The sequence below is a fragment of the Dromaius novaehollandiae genome, chromosome W, assembly GCF_036370855.1.
Source record: "Dromaius novaehollandiae isolate bDroNov1 chromosome W, bDroNov1.hap1, whole genome shotgun sequence".
In the NCBI taxonomy this organism is placed as follows: Eukaryota; Metazoa; Chordata; class Aves; order Casuariiformes; family Dromaiidae; genus Dromaius; species Dromaius novaehollandiae.
The window spans coordinates 30,175,817-30,202,862 of record NC_088130.1 but is presented as its reverse complement, the minus strand read 5'-3'; the positions used below and the strand labels follow the sequence as shown (position 1 = coordinate 30,202,862).

Below are 27,046 nucleotides of genomic sequence, written 5' to 3'. Positions count from 1 at the left end.
AACAGTTTTCAAGGATTTTCTTTTTGTCCAGATGTTCAGTATTCCTGCAGTGTGCATGAGTGGTAGCTTCAATTGGAACTACTGAGGTACGTTAGAAAATGTCACATATGTCCACATCTGCTATGTTTGGTGATTTCTGTATATTTCTGAGCAGATGGGATCTTATGTGTACTTCACAGCAGAGCTAATGTTTCTGAGAAGCATCAGAACTATTGTACATATACTCTACAAGTGATTTGTTCAAGCACAGTAAGTCAAATGCATCCCCAAAATTCTAGATTTACAACAAAACGAGCTGTAAAACCATAAATAACAACAGGGAACTGCAAATTAAGAATCTAAAAAAAAATTTCAGATTGCTACAAACTAAAGAAAGTATGGTGAGTTCCAATTTAAAACACAGATAATGTTAATGTAATTCCCATCATACTAAAATTCACCTGCCATTCAAGAACAAGAAACCATTCAGTTTAATAAACTGAAGGCAGAAAAATTTTACATCAGTTAAAATCTTTTTTAGGACACAGTGTAAACTTAGCCCAGGGAACTCATTGCTACAAGGTAGCATTATTACTAAGTATAACTATTTATAGGTATTGTTAGGAACAAGAGTTCAGCAGGATGCAAAGATACTTTGCTGTTTATATAGATAATGTTAATATTTAGGATTACAACAGGAGAAATAACAAATGCAGCCCAACACTTACGGAAAGAAGGATTATGAGTCCGTGCTCTGAATCTGAGACTGTAAAATAATCTTAATTGATTCAGATGCTTTCTTAAGAAATCTTAAGATTTCTTAAGATGAGTCGGGAAAACATCCTTTTCCAGGAAAACACTCAAACAGGTGCTTGAATGTCTGCGTGTGAACAAGGCAAGGACTGCTAGCTCCCTAGATTCTTGTACTTCTTACCCTTATGGTCAGCTGTGAAAATTGCTCCCTGTACCTCCTTTCTAAATGATGGCATGTTTAAACAGAAGCAGCCAACTATTTCTGTCCTAAAAGCAAAACTGTTTAAAGACAACTAATTGCCCTTACACCTACTCTTCACCTTTAGCAGTTACAGCTGTAGCTTTGAACCTGCTACATCGTAAGCATGCAACCTGCTTTTAAAAATATGCATGAAAGATTCTATACAAAGAGGGATAAAAGCTTGTAAGTGAGTAAGGCTGATTCCCCCCCCCACACACACCCCTTGCCCCAACTTCTCAGGTGAGTCAGTGTGATACTATAATGTGATAAAATGTTGAGTATGCATCCTGTAAGCACAACAAAAATGGATACTATCGCAATGATTGATCAGGTTTGTCAACTCAAAAAATGATGTGATAGTAGGATTAGTTTTTAAATATATATAAAATGTTTTGGGAAATAGCCTCAAGAGTTTGTACTTCGCATCATTTACAGTAAGCTAAATAGCAGAACTGGATAGGCCTATTGTTCTAAAATGGTTGATTTTTGCTCTTTGGAATACAACTACAAAATACGATTGCTGATATCAGAGCCCACAGCAGTTGAAGCAATTCAGTCAGTGCTCTTTGGAGCTGACTGAAGTATATAGTGTGTGTGCGCGTGTGTGTATGCATGCGTGTGTGAGTATGCACGTGTGCGTTACACCTCCAAATTTTGCCATTAAGCCCAATACTTTGGGGACAGGAGTGCATCGCCCTTCTGGTGTTTAGTGGGCTAAGTGAAGGAGTTTAGCTGTCTGAGTCCAAGGGGGGCTCCTTCGCTGACCAGAGCTGTTGTGAAGTAAGTTAGAAGAGAGGGCTGCCCCTCCTTGCCTTTGGGAGTCGTGAGTCTGGCCCTGACCTGGTCCCACTGGCTTAGCTTCCCGGTTTGACCCCGGACCTGCCTCATCACTATGGTCCTGCTGGGGATCACCAGGCCATGCCGACCCCAGCCATCATCTCTGGCCCTGATCCTGACCTGGACTTGCTGCTCTGCATCCTGGCTCCTAGCTCACCTTCTCTCGCAGAGCAACTGGCTCTCGCTGCACCCTGACACAATCTCGGTACACTGTTTCGGCAAAAATAAGCAATTTTAAAGTTTAAGACCAACAATTTTTTTGTTTCTTTCAAAAATTCAGAGATAAATAAATAATAAGCTTATTCTGTAAGGAGCCTAAAAAGTTAAGATGTCTGCTGTGTTAGCATTCCAAATATCATGGTAATGATTAAATTAAAAAATAAATCTTGGACTAGTCAAGAAGAAAGTGCCACAATTTTGGAAAGCTCTGTATCTCCTCAAAAGCTCAGTAGAAGCGTCTTCTGAATTTGCATGGTGTAAGAAATTTTATTGTTCTGAGAAGATTACCATTCCCCAACACAGCTAATGGAAAAGGTGCCTGCATCTCAGAACTCCAGCCCACAGTCTGGCATTTAGTTTAATCCATCAAAAAGGGGAGCTTGCCTTAGCCTGTTGGTGATCTAGCAGATGTATCTATAAATATTGAACCAAATACTGGTCTCAGTTGCAGAGATGCAGGTTCAAGAATAGACAATGCTGATGCTTATTTATTTCTGATAATTATTTTAGCAAAGACAGTATGATCCTGGCTATGTTTGTGTAACTAACACTAAAATCTAGACTATTCTATTTTTCCAAGTTCCAAATGATTCTTTCAGCCTTCAATATTAACATCCTTGAATACACAACTGCTCAAGATACTTCTTTCCTTTCTTTGGAATAATGAAAAAATCTGACTTCAGAGAAGGCAGATCCTTAAAGACTCCTTCAATTACTAGATGCTATGGGAAAAGACTGGGTTCTAAACTGGAAAAAAACCTGTATGAGTCATAGTTGCTGCAACCTTGTCTTTCAAACCCTTATGTATAATAGCAGTTCAAAAATTACTAGAAAAAATATTATTTTGAAATAATTACCACCCTTTGTGGTATTTGCCATCACTCTTAGTGGGGACTTAGTGTTTGTGTCAATAGAGGAATTTTTTTCCTAGAGAGGGTGAACTGAACTTTGGTACACGTGATTGTGGACGTACTTAAAAAAAAAAAAAAAAAGTTGATGGCGTCCAAATTAGTAAGGAAAACATGCTGAAGTAATAGGAAATAGAATCAAAACCCTACAAAGCTGTGTCATTGTACTAGCTAGGGATTTTTTAACATCAGTAACTAAAGAGTATGAACTGAAAAAATTCAGTTCACCCTCTCTAGGAAAAAAAATCCTCTGTTGACACAAATACGTAATAATATACATTATAATATACATATACATAAATAGATCCTGGCTTAACAAAGAGGGATAAGTCCATTTTAGATAACTACACCTGTGGTAATCTCACATGTAAATACTGTGTTAAGCATTTTCAGGCAAGCTAAAGTTACTGGTGCCCATCCCTTCACCACCAAAATATGTACTTTTAATAGATTCTGGCCCCTCCTAACTTACTCTGATTTTGAGAAAAACTGCACAGCCAATCTGAATCCTTACTCAGCAAGTTGTTCTATGCAGGTAGTGCATAAAACCAGTCCTCATGTGAATACGTAAACAGGAATTTAGATGTCTCCTAATATATACTCATCTGTAAATACGGTGGCTTGTGCCACCATATAGAAATTATGACAACTGCCTAACACTGATAGAATTGCTGCACAGAAAGGGCCACAAGATCCTCCCTACTTAACACTGCAGACTGAAAATATATTGGATACTCTGGACTAAGCTATAGACAAAGTTTACAATTCTGGAGTGTTGGAAACAAAAATGAAGTAGATAGTTTTCCTTTGGCATTTTTTATTCCTTTATATTAAAATAAGTGTAAGGAAGATAAATATTGTAATGAAAAACTAGTTTATGAAGAGGGTAACATCTGACAGCTTTTAGATACAGCTTCGTTAAAAAGTGAATTGATTCAAAAGCTGATACTGCCTACCTAACAGGATTTAAAATATCCAAATTCAGTGCTTAAATATATCATATCTGTATTTGATTTTGTAATGAATCAGATTATTTGTCTGTGTGCCTCACTGTTTTTAAGATTCTATGAGTTTCATAGGCAGTGAGCAGGAGAGAGACCTCACTGAGAAAAAAGCTGCACAGTCCACCCCATGTCAGAGAAAACTCACATTAGTTCAACACCAGTTCCCTAATCTGCAGGAGGTCAGACCCATCAGTCTTCCCTTCATGGAACAACTGATTTTAAAATGGTGCAAAAAATATAATTAACAAAGGATCTGAAAATTCGGACTGTAAACTCTTTGAATTAAGTAGGATGACATACTTCATTTGCTAGAGATTGATTTTTCACCACTGAAAATGTGTCTAGAAGTTATTATAGGAATTATCTTGCTACTTATCTTCATTCTCTTTCACTAACGGTACCTGTAATATTTTATCAATGTAACCAGCAAACCAGCTGGCAATTTTGCTAAATCTTGGGAAAAAAAGAGTAATTGATTTCTATATAGTCACTGTGTATGACAACTTGAAAATATTAAACTGGATATACATATTGACCTACATCCAATCAAGCCATCTTATTATGTTTGTTGATAATCAACTATACTATTGATCTGCTAGATATATCCGTATCCTCCAGAACCCCCTGACTGTGGTAATATCTTTTATGTATAAAACTTCAGGAGATCATTGAATGAATTTGAAAGGTCTGCATAACTTCTACCACTCTTTCAGAACATACTGGCAAAGCCAAGACTATCTTGTTTATTCTATTACACATTTCAAACTAATTTGTTTCTTGGCAAAGAAAGTAGAATACATACACGGTCTGAATTTTTCATATTTTTTGAGCTCATAATCTTCCCTGGTCAGTCAGATTGCTTATTCAAACCAAGCCAGTTAACAAGGAAACAAAACACAATTATCTCATTTAAAGCAACTGCTCTAATACGCAAAATTGTGGTCAGCCTTCTCTGTCTCTTTTTACTGCTTCCCCCATATGTTCCAAAAAAGTGTATATTTTCTCAGTAACAATATTTTAACATGTTATCTAGAAACTGAACAGTGAAAGAATGTCTTAATCGCAGCAACATCTTATCTAATTTCAAATAGGGTGGAAAAAAAACTCTGCCAACAACCATTCCACCCTTATAAGCATACAAGCTAAGAAAATTTCCACTTACCAAGTATATAGAAATGCAAGAGTTACTGGTCAGCACTGATTAAGCAGGTGCACCACAGGACAGATTTGAAGAGACAGCAGTCAGTCCTGCATGCCCCAGAGATAACACTAAGGAATGAAATCCAATACAATTGTCCATCAGAATAGAAAATAGATATGGTGGAACTAGTCTGGCTACCTGCCCTCAAAAGAAAGGCTTTAGAGAGAAACTAACCAACAATTACACTGAAGACTGGCTTGCAGAATTGCCCACATCTTACTGTTTTTATTAAAATAAGTCATACAAAATATTGCAACCTACAATATTACTGTATGTAAATAGTCTACAAATTTCAGGTCACTAGTCCACAGACACATAGAAAAAATAAAGTCCCTTATTACAAAAAGAATTATAATAAAATAAAACTATGCATCTCAGAATATTTTCAGACCTTCCTAACTAAATTTGGGAGGAATTCCAGAGGGAAGCATTGGGGATCTACCTTGCCTGCGGAAACTCTAAGTCCTGTCAGCAATTCCTTGCACAGCTAAAAAAAGTGAATAGGGATTCTGAACGGCTTGCAAATCAATGCGTGTTTTATTTCCAGCTTTTAGGGGTTTTATTAAACAAAATACTAAAAAATGATACTGTATGTTTTTGAAACAGAAAAAAGTTAAACACTGTTTTCCAAAATGATTGAAATTTAACATTTTCATTTTATGAAACCACTACCTTACATACTAATTTCTAAATTGATTTTTCCTGAATGGAGACATTTCTTGTGGAAAAACTTTGCAAAACTGGTATTTTTTAAATAGAGATCATTTTCAAGCATCTCCAATTGGCAAACATACTCAAACCAGGAGCACTTCCTTGAGCTGTAAGAATCTGAAGACGTGATAGCACATTGTGAATATTCATTATCTATTAATATCTGCTGTGTGGTTACTATTTTTCAGACGAAACAAAACAAAAGTCTGTCCCTATCCTGAAGGGTTCAGTCTAAACGTATCGAGCCAAGTAAAGAGAATGCCTGCAGTATAAAAGAATGTCAGCTGGTGACTGGCCACAAATGCTCAATAAAAAGTTATAGAAATGCACAGATATTTTTCAAGGAATTCATTATGTAATGTATTCCTACAACTTGTCACTAATGGTCAGCTAGCTTCCTGCAGATGTTAGTTCAAATTGCAGCCAATTATAATGCCAAACAATATTCCCCCCTTTGCTCCTACTATAGATCTGTACAGAATCGAGAATTGAATCGCACTACTCTCTAATGGGCCTGTTAGCCAGCTATGTCAAGGTTTCCAACAGAGTCTCCACATGCACTTTACCCCTGTCACTTCCAAGAAGGAATGCCAATACTAAAGGATAAAGCTAAATATCTCACACAGCCTATGGATTATCATGATGTTGAGCTATTAAATGAGACAAAACTGGGAGTTTTCTGTCAAACATGAAGACCCTTAATAGCAGATACAGTTCTTAGGACTTCAGTTGTAAAGGTGCAGAGGCAACATCAGCTGGCTGCCTCCTAAATTAATTCTCTAAAGAGGCAACTTTAGCCAATGTAAAACTACAGACATCTTTGGCTCAAGAGAAGAATAACCACATCTTGACACCTTAATGTAGATGGAGCCCAGAAAAGCTGACCTGTGGGTAAAGCCATACTGCAATCCCGGGAGAAGGTGAATTAACCCTTGCTGAGCTCCTAGCTGCCATGGCTAGGCTATAACCAACACCTGAAATAGCTAATTTAAAACTAGCTTGGGTATCTCCAGATAGCACGGCAGCTATTTCCCGGTTTCTTCTGTACAATTCCTACTGCTGTGTGGAAGTATGGTATGCTGGGCGACCTGTAACTGAGGCTTCTGACTATTTCATACTTGAACACTTAAATCTTGAAGATTCCAACCCCCCCAAAGCCATCTAAGCTTGCAAAGAAATGACAACATTTTTACAGTGGAAATGGCAAAGCTCAGACAAGGGTGCGACTCTCAGTTAAGACAAGGAGATTGCTTTACACGGTAAGGGTCACTTAGCGAGAAAAGGAAAAACTCTCAGCTGGGAATTTAAAGAACAACTTTAAATCTGTAATTAATGAACATAATTGCGCCAGAGTAACAGAGGGCTCCTGCCTGACCTCAGCTATTTCCTGCGGAGCTGAAGCGGAAGCGGAGCTGCAACGGGACCGCCCGCTCCAAGAAGTGACACGCTTACTGACACCTCCCGAGGGTATTTGGGGGTGGGATGGGGCTGAGTCCTCCCACCCGCAGACCGCCGAGGGCTGCCCTGCCCGCGCCTCCCTGGGAACAAAGACGCCGCGCGGCCCCTCGCGTTACTGACCCCAGGCACCCAGGGGCCCGGGCTGCAGGTGCAGCTGGTGCTCCCGGCCGGAACCAGCCGCCTTCCTCCTGCCGCAGACGGCTAAATGAGGTGCCTGAAGCGGCCGCGCCACTGGGGCGTCCCCACGCCAGGCCGGGCGGCTCCCCGCGCCGGGAGGCCCGCTCACAGCCCGCGGGAGGCGGCGCCGGCCGCCCGCCAGGTGGCGCCGCGCGGCTGCTGCCGGGCCGGGGCGCGCGCCCGCCCCCGCCCCCGCCCCCACCCCGCGGCCGTTGGGCGGCGGCGGCCGCCGTTGCCCGAGCCCGCCCCCCGCGGGGGGAAGTGGAGTGGGCGCGCGGCGGCCGTTAGTGCGGCCGTTACTCCAGTACAGTGGTGTCCTCTGTAAAGGGGGCCGGGGGGGGGGGAGGGGAGAAACTCATGCTGACTTCTGAAAGTAGGGGGACATAACGCGCAGTCCCAATAGAACACCACTTCCATCTCTACGCACTTGCTCCTCGCTGCGAAGTAGGGCGCTAGAAGCCCCCAAATCACTCCAATGGCTTTCCAAATCGGAAAGCGTCTGGCGGCGGGAAAGAGGGCGGCGCCATGCTGGGAGCGCGGCGGCGGCAGGTGGCGGCAGGCCGGCGGAGCTGGTGACCGTCTTGGCGGCGCGCACGAAACCTTCGTGAGCGCCGCGCTGCGCGTTACCGCCTGCGCTTACTGAAGGAAGCTTTTTAAAAGATGCAGAACACTTGGTAATAGTAATTCTGTAGAAAGAGAAGAAAGCCAGAAAAGAGCGAAAGAGAGAAGGAGTGAGAAACTCTTTCAAGTGTTTAGGTATTTACATAAAAAAGACAGGATTATTTTCCTTTTCTAAGGAGCTATCATTTGTAAGCTGTATCGTTTCCTTCTTGCAGTGGTGACATTTTCTTTTGCTGTACTGTGATTTTGGAGGTACTGACTCTAATGCAATGCCAGGAAAAATGTTATTAATGAAGAAGCTTCTGTTCCGGAGCTTCACCTTCAAAGGGCGTCATGTTCAGGGACACTTCTCTCAAGTAGAAAAGGGCTAGAAGCTTTGGGGAGACTCTGGCATCTATACAGCAGTTATATGTGTTTCTGTAAACTTGTTGCCACGGTAGGATGGTAATTTCTGATCTTTTACCACTTTAATTTCTTCGAGGGCAGGATTTGGAAAATCTAATTTATTCAAAATTTTTTTTGGAGCCAGAGAGTATCCAAAGTATTGTGATACAAGCAGCTTAGTGTGCAGTGATTTCATGACACTACAGTGATTTCTCTGCCCTTTTTCTCCAGAGAGGATAGGAATACTGTATCAGTCAACCAACTCATATGCTACGTCACAATTTAAAGAGGATTACACATACAGATTACAGCTCTCTGTGTACCACATAAATATCCAGCACGAGCAGTTTATATCAGAATTAGAACTGCTATTGAAGAACTGACTGTTTGGATAATTCTATGACTATCAAATAGGTCAAGTGGGCAACAACTAGAACACATCATTTCAGCTGCGTGGATATTTGTATTGCTGAGCTAGCAAAGGCAGTAACAATAGTGCATGATGTCAGTTCTTATCTCTAAGGCTTCTGCAGTAATCCACTACTGTAATTGCTGTGGGATCCGGACACATGGTTAAAACTCATAAAGGCAACAACACTCCATAAGGTCAGCAGACACGTGGTTGAAAGGCCAAAAAGTCAATATGCTGAGAAGTCTGTAAACCTGAAAGCTAAAAATAAGTATCTGGTGTTTTCAAGAAGGGAGAAAGGCTCTTTCTGGAAGACTGGTGAGAAGCTTCTTATTTCAAAAATGTTTTTATTTTGTTGTTTTTTAATGTAGAACAAAGTTTTCCTGTAATTCTTCTGAGAAGTAGATGTCATTAAAGAAACAAAACACACCACCAATCTTCTGAAAAGTGAGAGAGGGCTAGAAAGCAATTGCTTAGCTGTAGGATATACATTAACCTTAAGCCACTGGATATTTATGCTTTTACAGCTTTCTCACTTCTGGATACCCCAAAGTACTTGACTTTGCAGGATGCACATGGTGAAAACATCTATATTCGGAAGTACTGAGACTACTGTGTAAAACAGGAATGTACACAGTAGCATTAGATGTTACCTGAGAAATTTTCTAACTTCACTGCTCTGTTTAAAGACTCAGAATATATTTTTAAACTAGAAATATGCTAGGTTGCTAAATAGTAACTGGAATCTAATTAAATGGCCTTCTAGTAATTACAGAACCCATTCTCAATTAGCAGGTAGTGTGAATAGCTAGCAAAAGTTAATTTGGTTTCTACTGCTGCTTCTTTACTTTACATTTTGGAATGAATGCCAGAAAAATGCTAAATATTGCATCTTACAACAGTAAGGAGAATTCTGAAGAGAATGCCACCATCGTACTTCTCCTTGACTTCCCTCAGAGCCATGGAGTCCTGGATCCTAAACTATCCTTCTTTTCCCAGTATTGTCACCTGCTTCTGTAAGTTTGAGAGCTCTTTCAGCTGCTGAATAGTTCAGTTGCACTGTCCAACAGTGTTGAAATCCTCTGGCCTATTTGCCTTTACATTCCCCTTAATTACTTCTCTTTTGTTACCTTTCTAACTCCTCTTCTTTCATCTTCTTACCTGCAGAACATTGCAACCAATCTTACCATTCAAACTAAGAATAGAAACATACCACCTTGAAATTCCTCCTCAGCCCTTTAAGAATCCAGTTCGAAACCACCTCTTTCTTTAAAAGTCTATACAGTTTTTCTGCAGTTTACCTCTTGGATGTAACCCCTAACTCGTCCTTTCCACCATCCCTTCATTTTTTTTAACCTGCTTCCTCTCTTTTTTGCTTGCACAGTCTGCAAGCTGTTCATGTCAACTTTCTTCTCTGCATTTCCTGCCATCTGTATCTTGCTGACTTATTAACTTCCCACCTTCTTTCAAACTGTATTGTATAACATATCCCTTTTCCTTATGTCTCTGCTCCCTAATTGCTTTCTCCCTCAATAGTTTCATCTATATCGAATAACTTATTCACTAAATGATACTTTATCTAATTTCTGCAATATATACTTTATACTGTATATCATTACATTCAGTGTGAAATGTTTTCTCCTTACAGATGATGGACTGAGAGGAAGACAAAGCATTTTAATCACAAGCAGACAGTGCTTTGAGATGGAGGAACTTTTTACTGAAGTGGCTGGCAGATGGCTCTGCATAGTACTCTGCTCATTTCACAGCTATCAAAGCTGTCCATACCATCCACATTCTCCAAAAGTTGACTGGTATTTTACTGGGAGCAGAGGTCAGGTAACAGCTGTGGTTCTCAGTGCTGCCACCATTCCAAAAGTCATAAATTACAGTCTGCAAATTACTGCTATCAGTAATGGACAAACGGATAGGAGTTAGAAAGAGTCAAGAAAGCAACAAAGTGCTGTCCTAAGGTCCAAACAATTTGTTCCTAATTACCCTATAGATGTTTAGTCTCCAGGCATTCCCTGGACCAAATGTTCCCACTAGGACTGTGTCCACTCAGGACACAGGACACACTCAGAAGTATATAGCAAGTTTTTCCAAAGAGATCCTCCAAGGGTAAGTTATTTTTTGAGCATTTTAGCCAGGAACAAAATGAAACAGAATCATCTTATTGGAACAATTTTCTGTTTTACAGGAATACTGGTTAAAATAAAATAGCACCATATAGCATTCTTTTCCAGTATTTTGGTGCTTTTGTGTTATGCCAGTGTTAGATGCAGTGCTACCTTTGAAAGAAAACACACCAGTGGCAATTCTTGGACCTTTATTTTGCTACAGATGCGGTCTAACAAATTCTCAGTTCTCAAAATATTAAAAAGTTTTTTCTAGCATCTGTACTCATTTCATCATGGAAATCTCCTCCTACTGATATAGTTACAGATTAATTCCCTCTGAATAATACTACTCTATTTAGGAGTAGTGGCACTTGCAAGCTAATAGGCTATCCATATTCTCAGCTTCACAAATATGTGAGGAATGATAGATTTTTACAACTGTTGCTGTTGTCATCAGTTTTGCAGAATGAACATTGTATCTTTAATATTGAGGGGTTTAGTGGGAGTTGTTTCAGGACTTTAAATTTTGGTTTTGTAAATAGGATTTGCTTGCATTATAGGTGGACGCTAAAGAAAGAGAAGTGATGAAAGAGAAAAAAGCATTATCTACTATTTGCTGTTGAAAAGGGGTATCATTTTCAGTGCTTGCAATAGGGATGTCTTTGTGATTCAGCACTGTTATGCTGGAAATAACTATAACATTTTAAGTAGTGTGTGTGAAACACTGTTATGTTTATCAGAAATAGGACAATAATTTTGTTAAGCCTACAACAAATACAAACTTTAGCTTGTCCCTAATCTACTGTAAACTTAAATCTTTTTAAAGGAGGGCTGTAGAAATGATCAAAACAACCTGAGTTGTTTTGATCCACTTTTGTTTGAAGAAACAGAGTTGTGACCTGGTTTCTGTAGGAAGCTCACATTTAACTGCAAAATTCTTTCCAAAAATAAACCCAATTATATAAAGATTCATATCTCACCTTTGTAATGACAGAAAAATTATTTGGGAGAGGTTTAGTTTAATCAGGTAAAGGAGCTGAGTGATACCATACTTCAAAACATAAGGGTTGTTAGCTTTTCAGAAAAGTTTTTAAAGTAATCTTAAGTAATCCTATTCCATTTCTCAGTATGGGCTAGCAAAACAGTTTCAAAAGGATTGTTTCCTCTTGGATTTCCTGAAGATTATGCAAATTTTAAAGATATAGAACCTCCCCAAAAGAATGTAAAGAACACAGGGAGTACCATCATCATTTAGGCAATCTGACAGTTTGCAGCGCCTTTGCTTATTTCTTTTCAGCTAAGGTGTGAGGTTACATTTAGACAAGAAAGAGATGTGCACAGGTGGGCTTGTGCCATTTACAGCTTCAGAAGATGCAGACCAAAATGTAAAAGTAACACTGGAAACTTAGAAGGCCTTTGACTAACTTCACATACAGCTGCAGGAGGATAAAGTTGTGCCCTAACCTAGGAGGTTTCTTTGTTCATTTTATTTATTGTTTATATTTTATTTATATGTGCATCATCTGTCATACCAGTCTCTCTTCTAATCAGTATACTCTAAAAATCTGTAAGAATGAAACTTGGAGAGCAAATTGTTTTTTTTTCCCTCTCAAATGATGTTTCTTTTGTTAAGCCATCTGGTCAAGCCCATTGGCTTGTAGATAGTTTGTGAAATACATTTATCAAATGTTTATGAAATATAACCAATCTGAGTCTGTTAAGAAAAATAAGGACCTACACAGAAAACCTATAAATGTTGAAAAAAGTGACTTTATAGCTTTGCGATATTTGAAAGACTATGGAATTTGAAACAAAGCTGAGGTATACTTACACTGTTATGTGTTGTAGAGAGGCCCAAATGAGTTTCATATGAGCCAGCTTGGATATCTGAAACAAGATAGCTGAAGCCAAACTTCAGGTGGCTAATTTCCCCTTCAAGAAGCCTGTTTAAAGTGGACTCTGATAACTTTTTCTTAGTTGAAAGAGATTTTTTTGAATTATGGCTTTTTTTCTTCAACCATTTGCTGCAGTAGGAGTTCTTTTGTTTTCTTTTGAAGCAGTTGATACTTACCGCTGTCAGAGCATGGCAGTTCCAGTGAAAAAGGACCACTTCTAATTTTTGTATAGATCAAGGGCATTTGGCTTTATTATAAAGCAACATAAGAAAAAAAAATAAACAGTTTTCTGGTCCAGACAGAAGATAAGCTGGAATCGTTCACTGATGTCAGATGTCATACAAGAGCTCTGACAAAACAAAATGGTATTTCATATGGTTCCTCACATTTTGCTTCTTATTTTTCTCTGTCATTATGAAAAAAAGCACTGTACTGGGTCTCGTTTTAAAATAATCCTTCAGACAAGAAACACAATTATTCCATCTGGTATATTGCAAGCACTTTAGAAAAAGTGATGCAAATTGTGATATATCTCAAAAAAACTATGTAAATTACATAAGCACGTACACACATGCAAATCCTAGCTCATATCCCAAACAAGCTTATTCAGCACCCCAGCTGTCAGTGTGACATTAGTTAAAACTCACATTAAACAAGAAACTTTATTTAAAAAGATGATGTCCTCTACTTGAACCATTCTGTCCTTTCTCCATGCTTTCCTGCAGAACTTCTAGAATTTTCCTGTCCTCGCCCTTATGGTTTCTTGGCACAGATAGAAGAAGAAAAAGTACATAAATCTTTACCTCCACTTGCTCCCTCAAAGGTGAATTGTAGGAATAGGAGTGACTTTCCAAAAGCAATGTGAGGGTCGGCTTTCTCCATTAGTATTATCACATCCAGAAGTAGCATGAAAAAGAACACAAGGTAAACTTATTCAAAGTATTGTGTTTTGCCACCTGGCCCAGGAAGCCCACCAAACATTGATGCTGTCTCTTGAAGAACTGTGTCTGTGCAGGATCACCTGAAGTAAAGATGTCATACTCTGTACTAGCTGGGCAGACAGTAGAATTGCTGTGCGTTTGGATGTGAGGCAGTAACTGAGTATGGAATCCTTGGCTACATTTCTTAATTTTTGCTGAAACAGGTCAGATGTTCATTTGATGTTGCTGTAGTCTGCATTTCCAGTCATATAGGCATAAAAGAAAAAGAATCATGTATTCCAATGCTGGCAACAGAAAAGGAAAATATCAGAAACAATACTGGCTTTGTACTTGTTACATGGTATGTAATAGTGGTATTCACAAACATTCACATCCAAGTGACTTTAGCATTTCTTCTCACCTTTGGCTCTCCTCAGTTGTTGCAAGGGATCTCTTCTGGAATTTCCATTATCCACTTATCCTCTACACTTGGATTGCCTGTCAGCTGCTGCCGCCTCCGTAATACATTTAAGAAAGAAGTTTGACATTTGAACTTGTAGCTATGGTTGCAGGCAATCTGCTTTGTTCTTGGTCTAAAGGAGCCACAAATTAAGATAGCTTTGCAGCATCTGGGTAAGCATTGCCTTTCCCTTATATGGAACATCCATCTTTACTGTGGCCACATTTACTGGTTGCTGAACACATTGCAAATTTGCATGGATCAGGTGAGTTGATAGAAGACAGATTATCCTTTTTCTTTTGGGAAAATCTTTTGCCTTCTTTTTCTGCTCAAGGGATATTGTCTCACCTTTTGCACCCATATTTTATCCCTACTGTAATACTGGCTTGTGGGTGAGAAGGATACAGACCCTTTACTTTTACACAAATAAATCTTTTGAAATCATTCAGGTGATGGATGTTTCTCTATCACAAATACTGGGTCTGAGTGTTTCTAACTCTTAAGATTTCTTTGAATTTGAGTGCAGAGTGTGCATCACTGAGAAAAACTAAAAAAGCAGTAAAATATTATATAATACTGGTTTTAAATTGGTACTAATGAGAAAGGAATTAGGTACTTTGTTTTGATCTTTCATTGAAATAGGCATAGACACCATATGGTTTAGTGAGCAAATAGTTTTGTTCCTTAAATCAATACAGGACCTTAAAGATTTTATGGAGCTAAAAGCAAAAGAAAAAAGGATATTGCACACAGTATCATAAGTTAAAGAGAATGAAACGTTGGTTTAAGTGACAGGAAACAGAAAAGGGGAGCAAGCATCTTTTAAGCATGCTTAGGTATTAAGGTGATGTGAACTATGCAAAATTTCAAAAAGTGTTCCTTCTGTCCTCACACTCATCCTTGAATCTCCATGCCTGTTGCTAGGAGGAAATGGCTAAAAGATGGATGCTTTTAAAATCTTCTTGCTCCTCCTCTCCAATCTTTGCTGACATTTTTCCAGTATTAATTTCTGAAAATGTCTTGTCCTCATGTTAAACACAATGATACCCACCACATAAACAGGAATTATAGCCAGTTGAAACCTCAGAAGTCATGCTGTTATAGGAGATAGGGAACTTGGAAATAAGAAACAGTCACAAATCACTGCTCGTTTTTATGCCAACATCTTTCCATGGATCTTGAATAATTATAGAACTGATGGAATTCATTCTGCCTTTCTATGGACAGGCAAATCCTGCACCTAGCAGACTCCAAAGGTGTTTTTGTGGATTCAAACTCAAGAGTCTGTGCAATCCTCATGGCAGAATTTGACTGCTAACAGACATACATTAATGAATTAGGTCATAGCCATCAGACTTTCATTTCACTTTAAAAACCTGATTCTGTGTTTGTTTTGCCACTGACTGCTATGCAATTTTTGAGAGCAGTGAGATGTATTCAATACTGTCTTCTTTTTTCTTATTTGCTCCATGGTGACACTTTTTTAATTCAGAGCTTTTTTTCTGCATGTTTGCATCATTATCATCAAATACATAATTTGGTCTTTTGTGTTGGTCCGTGTCAGTATGTTCATTCCTGTCTTGGATACCAAGTCAGGAGTTATGTAACCTGATTTTTCAAGGATCCTCTTCGTGTAAGCAATGTATATAATATCCTCTGGAACATTTTGACAAAGAATGCAAAGTACAACAAGGAATTCCTGATAAAGTAACATACTGCTTAATATTAATGTGTTTACTCTGTATGGGATTTACAGAACTCCTAGGTCTACTCTCAAATTTTCTTGAATAAGTAGTTGATAAAATAAGTAATCTCTTACAAGAAAAAACACCTGAATACCAGATGGGGAAACAGAAGCGTTATTTCACTAGGGTTTATCCAGATTGGTCTATATCTTATACTCAAGTTTATTAAGAATTATTCATAGAGTCAGTGTTGTATTTCATGCTGATAACAAGCTTAATCTGGAATGAATTGAGAAAATGCACTTATAATTTCCATAACTACCCTGTTATCCTTAATTTGAATTGCAACCATTAGTTAAGTCTTATACAATTTAAGAATTGAAATGACATCACCACATCATATGGAAGAATATGCATCAAAATATGCCTTGAATATAATTCATTACATTTTACATGAAAGCAAAACTCACTAAGGGGTGTGTGTGAGCATGTGTGCACAATCTGCCAAAGCTAAAAAAAAAACTGCTTGATGAGTGTTTCTTCCTTTGTACCAGCCTACCTACTGAGCTGGTAATTATTCTTGCTTTTTATCTAATCATTATAAGACAGAAAACAATCTTTTTTACAGCTCTCCTCCCTCACAAATCGCACATAGGCCATTAGAAAGTCTCTGCATTCTGAATCCATTTTTAATTTCTCCCTATCCTTCACAATTTAAAATATTTTAAACAAATAATACATAGAGCAATTAATGCTATTGAAGAAATAACACTATTTTCATGAGATAGATGGACTGATCTGCTATTCTATGCTCATAGACACAAGTCTGAATCAAAATCCATGGAAGTTAATGGAAGAATCTTGTGTGTTGAATCAAAGCGTGTCAGGAAGGTATTAATGAAGAAGTGGCTAATCACTCAATTCCCTCAAATGGAACAAGTTCATTATACAAATAACATTGAAAGGGGTAATGACAACTCATTTTAGATTCATAACTGTGACATTTAATAAAATACAATTTTACAAATCACAAAGCTTGAATTTCAAGAGAACCTACATGAGCTGGGAGACTAAATCCCATTGAATTTCCATTAAAAAATATATTTCTGGAGTGCTTTGGTATGGACATTCTTTATTTATAAATCATCTTGAGTATATAAAATTTGTGTAACTATATACTAGAACATGTATACCTGAATGAAATGAATATATTATAAGCTCTTCAAAACAAAGACTGTTTTTTTTCTGTATAGTTGTACAGGGCTCAATATTATCAGGACCCTCAAGCTCATCACACAAATATAATAACAACAGTACAAGAATAATAATATTGTATTCCAAGACATAAAATATTATATTTCTTCAAAATTTTATATTGTATATTTTACTAAATACAATGTACAGAATATATCAAGTGTATAAGACAATTATATTATTCATTATATTATTATATTAATCTATATTATTAATATATGTTCCAATAATTATATTAGAATTAGATGCAATTCATTATTATTCCATTTAAATTGAAAAATGCCTGTGTGCTAGAAAACAATGCAGGTATATTTTGGCAATTTAAGAACCAATTCAGAAGAAAAATGATGCTGAGCATAGGTCAGAGTACTAAGAATCTGAGTGCCCCTGTTCCCAAAACACTGATTCAAGATGATATTTTAGATGTATGTGCTTGCAGAACATAGTCATTTTTGGTTTCTCCTTGCAATGTGAATGGAAACGGGATAAAAGAGCTGTGGAATATTAGAAGTTTTATAACAATACAGATAAATGAAATGGGAGAAAAAGAAACATTCAGGAGAGAAAGAGAGAAAAAAAGAGCAAAAGGGGAGAGAGAAAAAAAGAGCAAAAGAGAGAGAAAGGTAGAAGGAGAGATGTACAGAAAAGGAAGAAAGCAAAACCGGCCCAGTACTTAGGATAAAGATTACTGTCTGAAGATTCTTCCAGACTATATCAGTCAGTAATGTATTATCCTTCTTATTTGACCTTATTCTCAAGCAGCTACTGAAATCTTGCAGATTGTTACTGCCAGGATTTTGAAACACCTCTCAGGTTTGTCACAGAGGTTTCTGTCTTACCAGTAACCAATTATTATTCCTCCCATAGAAGATTAGTATTTTTCTTTACTTGCATAGGAATCTTAGAGTCATCAAATTTGATTTATCCTATTTAAATTGTTTGTATTTGGAAGATACTGAAGAAGCATTTCCAAAGTCTGTTAATAACAATGTCACAATAACATCCTCCCTCCATTAAATCATGATTGAATTGGTATTACTAACATTCAAATTTTTCTTGGTACATCTTGATTAAAAGTAAATCAATTGATATCTTAATGGCCTGTCATCAGTTTTAAAGTAGTATTATGAACATTTTGTAATATTATACATCTAAAATAATGCCAAACCTGAACAACAGAATCAAAAGCCAGAATGAAATGAGTCATGAAGAAATGCTGAGAAAGAACAAAGCAATCAACATGTAGAAAGGAATTCAGGGAAACCGCATGGCTTGAAATGAAGGAAAACAAACTGGGTAATGGAAGGCATGCTGTGCAGAACAAGCAAATACAAACAGCATAGAATAATGTACAGAAAGGACTGAAATAGGATATAAAATACAAGAAAAGGATTAATGATGCAGACAGAGAAATGGGGTCCTGAAGTGCCTAATAATAATAATAAAAGGGGAGAAGGAAATGGAAGAATGGTATGGCTAAAGCAAACGTGTTGCACAAAACCCATAGTTCCACTGTTTTTACTTTGACACTTCTTTAAAACAATGGGAGCTTTGTCTAGGTGTCTACACTTAGGCTGAAATATAAAAACAGCTGAAAAAAAAGTCTCCTGCACCCTGCTACCCTTATGTAAAAGAAATCCAAAAGGAATATTGAGCTCTATCAATCTGAGAGCACCCACATTGCAGAAGTGTAGAATTATTATTATACAGGCATTTTTTTAACTGCTTTCTATTGACAATGCAGCACCAAGGCATCTGTTTGACATGAGAGAAGGATAAGGAGGAGGATGTAGAATAGTAAAAGGAGGAACATTAAAGAGCTGTTGGGAGAAGCAGAGTGCTACCAGGCTATTTTGAACAGCAGTTTCGTTTCCAAACTGACTTCTAGAAAAATGGTGTCAAGCATATTTCTCACCAGCCCAGATTGCAGAAAAGTCAGCAGACTGTACAAAAATCAGCAGGCTCCAGCAGAATCATGGCTATACAAGGTGTAAGGAAGCGGCCAAATAGACCCTGAAAGTTTATAAATTATTGGCATGAAAATAATGAACTGATTAATTGCCGAAGCTTTAAGAGAGACCTAGAAGATGTAGGGCAAGAATTTGGGGGGAAAATTAAAATTTTCTGTCAATGATAAATGGGTCACTGAATGCAGTGGAAATTTTATACTTTACTCCCCATTTCTGTAGTCCATAAATTTTTATCAAATTCAAACTTTTTTCAGTTATTCTGTGAGCAAATGCTTTTAAAATAGAACCTGTAGCAGTACAGATCTGCTAGGTCTAAGGCTATTAACATACTCATGTAGACTGATGTAGATGCCAGCACCTTGTGATTTATCTGTTCTTCAAGAAGGGTCTAGCATGATCAGCTAGACAGAAAATGAAGAAGTGAGTGTTGGTAAGAGTGATGTTAACATCTTGATGACAGTGAGGAAAGAAAGAACTAATCTTTGTTTTACTGCTTTAGTGCTAATGATGGAGGTTACTCTGAAGGAAAAGTGAGACATATGTCCATGGGTCAGGGTGTGGACTGGCAAGGTGCATGGCCAAACATGCAGAGGTCAGGCAGAAAACGAGGGCCTGAGCTTAAAATCATGATAACACGAATGTTTCGGAAGGCTAAAAAGGTATCCAAAAGAAAGAAGGGCCAAGATGAAGGCATCTGCTGCAAAGATAAAGGCAGCTGTTCAGGCATGGTCTGAAGACAGAAACCCCTGTCTGAGGAAGGGCAACAGCATTTTCATAGCTGGAGAGTGTGGGCTTCCCACCGCAGACCACCTGTGAACCACCGTCATAAGTCATCAGCTTTCAGGTAAATGCATGGGACATTGTTTTTCTTGCTCTCTAGCTGTGTCTTAGCACAGCCTTTTACCCTGTCACCTCCTCAGTATTTGAGCCATGACCTGTGATCCAAACTGATTCCTGTCAATAACAGAGGAAACAATTCTACCCCTTCATTTTTTAAAAAAGCATGATTATACAGAATCCACAGTAGGAAGAGTTTCTTTTATTGTAGGACTAATCTGCAAGTATCACCTCATAACTGCACATCCAGATGGATCGTTACATCTATCCATTATTACATACAACTACTAAATGTGCCATTAACACAGTTGTAGCAAACCTAAGTTTCATAAGAATGAAGCCCAAAATAAGCAGCCAGAGTCTATGTTGCCAGTAGCAAAGCCAGTGAAAATAGAAAATGGTGGACTGGAAAGGCTGTTCTTTACTGAAAGCATTGGTCGAACTGATTTCATGCTTAAATTTCTCTCCCTTCATTTTAATTCTAGTTGTTTTCCATTAATGGAGATTATATTTATTTATAATATTCATAACAAACTTTGAGGATCCTTTCATTCAAATTAACCAAATCTATTACTTATAATCCCAATTTTTCTTTGTGGAAATGCAACATTTTTTGTTAATATCAAACACTCCAAATGCTTTGTAACTTCAAGTAGGCACTATGTATCACTCGGCTGTTCAGTTTATAATGCATGCTCATTACCATTCTCATTATTGTGAATTATAGAAGTTGCTTGGCTGGCCTTCATTAACCATCTGGCAGTTAAACACTGATTTGTGTTTATATATAAAGTTAATTTTACAGAAGCACCTGAACATCCACTGGAAAGGTGGATGTAATCTGCTTCTCAGTATTTCTGCAAGACCTCAATGACTGTTCCAAATGCATATTTTGCTTTACCTTTATTATTTTTTTCATATACATGGATAACATCATGCAATTGCATGCATACAGTAACAGAAGGAATATGTTTTCTTCCTTCTACTGTCTATTCAGCAAAATGATTGTTTTCTCTGTCTTAGCCAGTGGCTGATTTTCTGAGGCCTTGACCAGTATTAACTTTTCAGAACATGCTTTTCATGAACCAGTAGTTTTGGTCCCAAAACTTTACAGCTTAGCTTTACTGCTTCAGATAAGTTTGCAGTTTTCTTTTGTAAGTTGCTTTTGAAACATTCAGGAAAATACATTTCAAAAGGTACAATATTTCAGTAATTCCATTCTAGTGCTCATAAGGCACTAGAATCTAGTCCTAAAGCATCTGAAGAAGAATTAATGCAGACTGGAAATAGCTTCTTTTTCCCTTTGACTTCTGTAAGATTGCTTTTCCAACTTGATCATTCATAATCTTAAGTGGAAATAAAATCATTTATAATTACTCCACTATCATTATCAAATATATTAAATCATCAACGTTTCCAAACAGCCATTTTTAAATATTACGAAGATATCTTATAAATATTGTATTACGTTAAAAGCTTGAAAACCTCTGTAATGACTCTCTAGAACTCTTGGGAAATGTCTTAACCTCAAATTACAATGTCTGCATCTTCAACAATCTCCATCATTCTCAGTTGTATATTTCTTCACATTATTTGCCTGAGCCTAGAGACTAGTATTTTTTCATCAGTTTTTCCAGCTGAACGGTTGCTTTATCTATCTCATGGCCTTGTGCTTCTGTGCCATTAACAAAATTCAACCTAGCAAAGACAATGCATATAGTTGCCCCTGGACAGCAAAGCCCCATATGATGAAACTCAGATGAATCACTCGTTCCTGAAGGTTTCCGCAAAAGAGGACCATGAACAGGCTCTACGTGACCAAGAAAAGTCACAGATCCATTTAGCCACTTTGCAACACAAGTTAATGAACTGAGATATCAGAGCCCCATGGAACTGGGACAGACAGTTCAGGGAACTGGCTGGGCCTCGAGGCGGGCTAGATTTAAGGAAAAATTTAGATGCCTAAGGTGGGACTTAAAGTGGGGGGAGGTTAAGGCCCAAATCTAAAATTAGGGTAATGAAAAGTGATCCTAAACTGCTCCCTAATCCTGGATGAACCGAAAGGCAAGAAGCTGCTTACCCTTGGACTGTGACACAGATGCCTCAGGCTGTGCCTCTGACATACCTGTGGCTGCCTTTTATAGACCAATCCAGGACAAATTCTCAGAGCCATTTCAGAGCACTCACATTATTCTGAAATGATCCATGGAGTTCTGTTTTCATATTAAGTTCTGTTCACAGCCTCAAAAGATGTAAAAACACTTTTTATGTCTTTCCTAAGAGTTTGCCATGTACAGGCTACTGTGATTAGAAAAGGAGGTAGTAGGGAGAGCTGCTGAAGCTGTGCCATTGTGCAGCAGAAAATGAGACAGCGCATTGTATAAAATAGAAGTTGGAGAACTTATATTGGAATGTGGCTTCAGGTCTTACTCACAAGATGTCTGGCTGAGGCTATCGTGTTTGGCTCACAGCCAAACCCTCTCAGCACACACCACAACAAATGCACACACTTCTCTTCCTAAGCCTGTGTTTAGAAAAGAGAGAGCCCTCCTAAGAGCTTTTAAAGAAAGACCACTGGCATCCTTCAGGAGCTGATCTTAGCAGCAGGTGATGCCTCTGCAGGGCAGGATTTCATTTTCACCAGTGACCTCAGCATATCCTGTTGAGCAGCTCTGTGTGGCTCCCTGATCAGTGCGTTGTCTATTTTTGAATCCAAGTCTCCCCCCAGGAACTATATATAGTCTTTCATGCATGACAATGGATTCTGGATTCCCTTCCCAGGGCCAAACAGCTAACCTCGCTTCTACTTTGCTGTGTTACTAACAGTAGGAAGGGTTTCTTTTTCCATACTGCAAACACTTTCTCCATTACATTTCCTTTTCCTTTCCTTCTTCCATTTCAATTTCCTAAATGGCACATGGGGGTATATACGAGGCACGTATTTTTAGAGTGGAATGCTGTCCAAAGGAACAGAGAGTGTGAAGCTATCAGCATGAAAGGCTTGTTGTAGTGGTGTGTCAAAGAGCAGTGGTACAATAGTAAATCATATACTTAGTATATATGAAAAGTAGATAAATTCTATATTGTCCATATTTAAAGCAGATATACTTCACTTGTCTGCATTTTCCCTTAACTACACTATCAAGTAGATGTATTAACCATTTTTCCACTGGGAACGTGCAATTTATCTGGGAAGTTACTGATTACTTTGGCCTGAACCTACAAGGTAAATGAGATAGGTATTCAAACATTAGGCTGGTATAGTCAGACTATCGGTACTGTCAGCAAGGCTGACAGTAAAGTAGTCTCAATATAATTAAATAGTGTACTGCAGACACCCTACAAAAGCTTCTTTTTAAATTGAATTACCATTGAGATGGTATATTAGTGATCTCAGCAGGTGTGCCCTGTTAACTAGGATTAGGACCACTGCTAGTATCATTATGTAAGAGTAAATGATAAGATCAGTGTGTTAGCTGAGAACCTGTAAACAAACCCTGGGTCTTCTGACACTTAGTAAACTGTCTAGGACTTCCAGCTCCTCAGCAAGGAATACTATTCACCATCCTCACCAAAAATCCCTAGGAATTTGTTTCTAATGAGTACAAAAAGGACTACAAAATCTGTGTGAACTTATTTTCATTTTTAGAAGATAGCTCTAAGTGTTTTTTAGACATTTGACTGATAAAATTCAAGCTCTAATGTTTAATCTTATCTTTCCACTGCAAAAAACCCCCCCAAATATTGTTCACTAGAAATAATTTCTCTGTGCAGATGCTGCCTGCCTCTTAGGGATTTTTTATAGTATTTTCATTCTCATGCTCTGTTCTGAGAAATCCACTAGAGGCTATTGAATCTAAAGATGCTACCGTTAGGGAGCAGCAGGAGCAAGGTGCTCCGCAAGGGAAGGGGAGCTGGGAGCTGAGCACGGCAGTGAGGCCGAAGGCCCATCCCGCAGCCCTGAGTGGGGCGAGCAGGCAGGCCTGGGGCTGGTAGCGGGGTCAGCCGGGAGTCCAGGTTGCCAGCGAGGCTGCAGTGATGGGGCGGGGGGGGCAAATCCAGCCGGTGCCTCGGGGTCTGGTACAGCAAGGTGCGTGGCTGAGCACGGCAATGGCTGCAGCCCAGCTCGGGCGGAGGGCAAGGGCCTCAGCTCAAATGCAGCTTGGGCCCGAAGCGAGAGGCCCTGCTTCTCGCAGTTCTTTCTTGCGCCGCCCTGTCTCGGCGGTGAGAGCCAGCCCGTACGGCAGTGTGGCAGCGCTGGCCTTGAGCACAGGCAGCCCCAGCCCTGCACTGGGCACATGCAGGGTCCCGCAGCTGCCTCTAGCTTGGGAGTCCCCAAAGCCAAAACTGTTGGAGGCCTAGAGAGCCTTCAGGGCAAATATCATGGTATGGCTCTGTTCTTACACTCTTCTCTAGCTGTCTGCTTTTGGTCTCTGTTAGAGGTCAGATAATGTTCTGGATGGGCCTTGAGTCTGATCCATTACGGCTGTTTTTTATGTCCTTGTGTGCCAGCGCTTTCTGCATACTGAAGAGAACTGTGCTTATTTCTTATTTAAATAACATAGTTTTAACTAATGCTTTCGTTATCTACTTTCTGATTTTAAGTTCCCCCTTGTTAGATTCTACTGTCAGCAGGAATAACACAAAGAGCGCATTTCCTGGATTCACTGTTTGTGTGAAAATTATCTTATTTAGAATAAGGCTATGTATATAATCAGTTCATTGCAGTAGACAGAATAGATTTCCATTCATAATAACATATAATGATTTTTTGTGCAAGCTTCATTATTTGTTAGCCCTTGTTCTGCCTTCAGATTCACAGAAGTCAACATTTCAAATAAAGGATTCCTGCTATTTGCTGAACTAATACATACAATTAAGCTTAGAGGTTAATAGGTCTTCAAATTGTGATGGAATCAATTAGCTATGCTTTTCCTTTGGGTAAATTGTCAGTATGATAGAAGCACACTAACAGAAAATAGACAATTACTTGCTTAAATGAAAATGTGCTTCTCCATCTTGTATTATTATTAGTAGTGCTAGTAGTAGCTGTGGAGTAGTAGTAGTAATCATCATAGGAGTAGGTGTATTTATTTAATAACAATTGAAAAATCAGCTTATATGTAGGCAGTGGTGACATGTGATTTCAGACCAGCAAACAGCTAACCTATAATGAGGATTGCCATAACATTCTGTCTGAATTACTCTGTTTCTCTTAAACCAATATTCATTACTTCTTAAGTCTTCTTAAATATAATACAAATTTTCATATAATCAGCACTGAACAATTATTAATTTAAGCACCTTTGAAACATGAATTGCCATCTGGAATAACTACAGCATTTTCCAAAGAATTAATCTCCTAATGTAGGCATATACAGAACTTTCAATTACATTTTACAGTGCCTATTGCAAACCATTTTGTTCTACTAGAAAATCACATTCATTTCTGAATTGTACTGTCTTTTTTATTGATCTTTATTGCTGTAGTCACTGCTGCCATATCCTCCCCACCTTGTTTAACAGAGAATATTAGTGTAGCCGTCTCCTTTGAAAGAAGCCATTGTATTTTATCAGAGGTTAAGGCTGTTTTTGTATAAACAGTTGTTACTGCTCCTATAAAACTTGCTTGCTTGGAGCCTGACCAGTTGTGCACATATTTGATCTGAAGCATGCATACATTTTCCATGAAACATTGTTATTGCATGGATAAACTTCAAATTAATTTAACTATTACTCTGTGCAGCTGCACACTGTGTGTAGGTGATACAAGCCAGTAATCACTGGCTCAGCACTACTCACTCTATTTTGGAATATCTTTTTTGGAGAATAGAATATTTGTTAGAGTCATTATAGCAAACCTCTCTGGAGAGGTACTTTTGACTAGGTGCCTTAGTCTTTGCCTCAGCTGTTGATTTGTACAATGCTTTTCATGCTGTCTTTGGGCTGAGAGTTCTTGGAGAATGACTATTTATTTATATCTTTTAAGTATGCAATAATGGAGGAGCAATCCCTGGAGAACAGCAGTATTATCACTGCTGAGTGAGATTTGCCTTTGCATAATTACCTACATGTTCTTCTTTTTGGATGCACTTGTTCTGCTTAATTTTGCACTGCTTGCCAACTTCAGGTAAAAGCAGATAAAAGACTAGTGTTGTGTTGTGTAGTCACTGTGCTGGCTGTGCACTGACTTCCCACTGAGTCACAAAAACTGTCACTCAGCATTTTAAAATCTTATCTTGGCCTTGCCATGGCACCACTAGTTTTGTGTGCACTTCATTTGCTAATGTTCCAAATGAACTTCATACTGTTGAAAGTCAGGAGGTCAACTTCCACCTCCAAAACCTAAACATATCTCAAAATGAATCACTCAGAAGTGCATTGGATTGCAGAATCTGGACTGTACAAGTAAAGTTTGGACCAGGTCATCTGTAGGAAAGAGTTTCATTCATTTGAGCTGTAGGTAAATAGTGAATATGGCAGAAGTATAGATCACAACTTGCACTGCTTTTCCTAGCTTTTTATCTATTTAGCGAAATATATATATGTATGTGGTAATCCAATTTTAACCTAGCATTCCTTTCAGGTACCTGAATGTAATATGATTATAGTGGGCATTGTTATCTTCAGACAAATTATTCCATCTTTTTTGGATGTTTTGCAAATTACATACATATACTTAATTTACTTCATCATTATATTATACAACCTTTGATCAAATACAGAGCCAGCTGAAACTAAATTGCATCAGAAAACTTTCCATAATTACACAAGACAGTATATTTAGATATCTCATGCATTATAAAATAAATGACTCTTTTGCAGCTCAGTAGATTGGACTGGCCTTTAGGTTTAATTTACAACAATGATCCAGAATGCTGGTAATTAACTTGCAGAGCCGGTCCCTGAATATACAGTTGGAAGTATCTGCGCTGTTTTGAGAAAAGCAGATTTAAAGGGAAGAGAGCATGGAAAAGGGCACATTCATTTTTCTGTCATGTTT

The 27,046-nt window shown here is 38.3% G+C and overlaps 1 protein-coding gene across 2 annotated transcripts in view; it reads right to left on the bottom strand.

Moving 5' to 3' along the window:
• LOC135323485 (E3 ubiquitin-protein ligase Praja-2-like) overlaps window positions 1–27,046 on the bottom strand; it is a 136,101-nt gene that overhangs the window by 44,214 nt on the left and 64,841 nt on the right. The window contains exon 1 of one of the 2 annotated variants that reach the window (XM_064500784.1): window positions 7,432–7,574. The exons of the other annotated variant lie outside the window; for it this stretch is intronic. The gene's annotated coding sequence lies outside the window, so the exon portion shown is untranslated. Of the gene's footprint in view, window positions 1–7,431; window positions 7,575–27,046 lie in introns of those variants that run through there. 2 annotated transcript variants of the gene reach the window in all.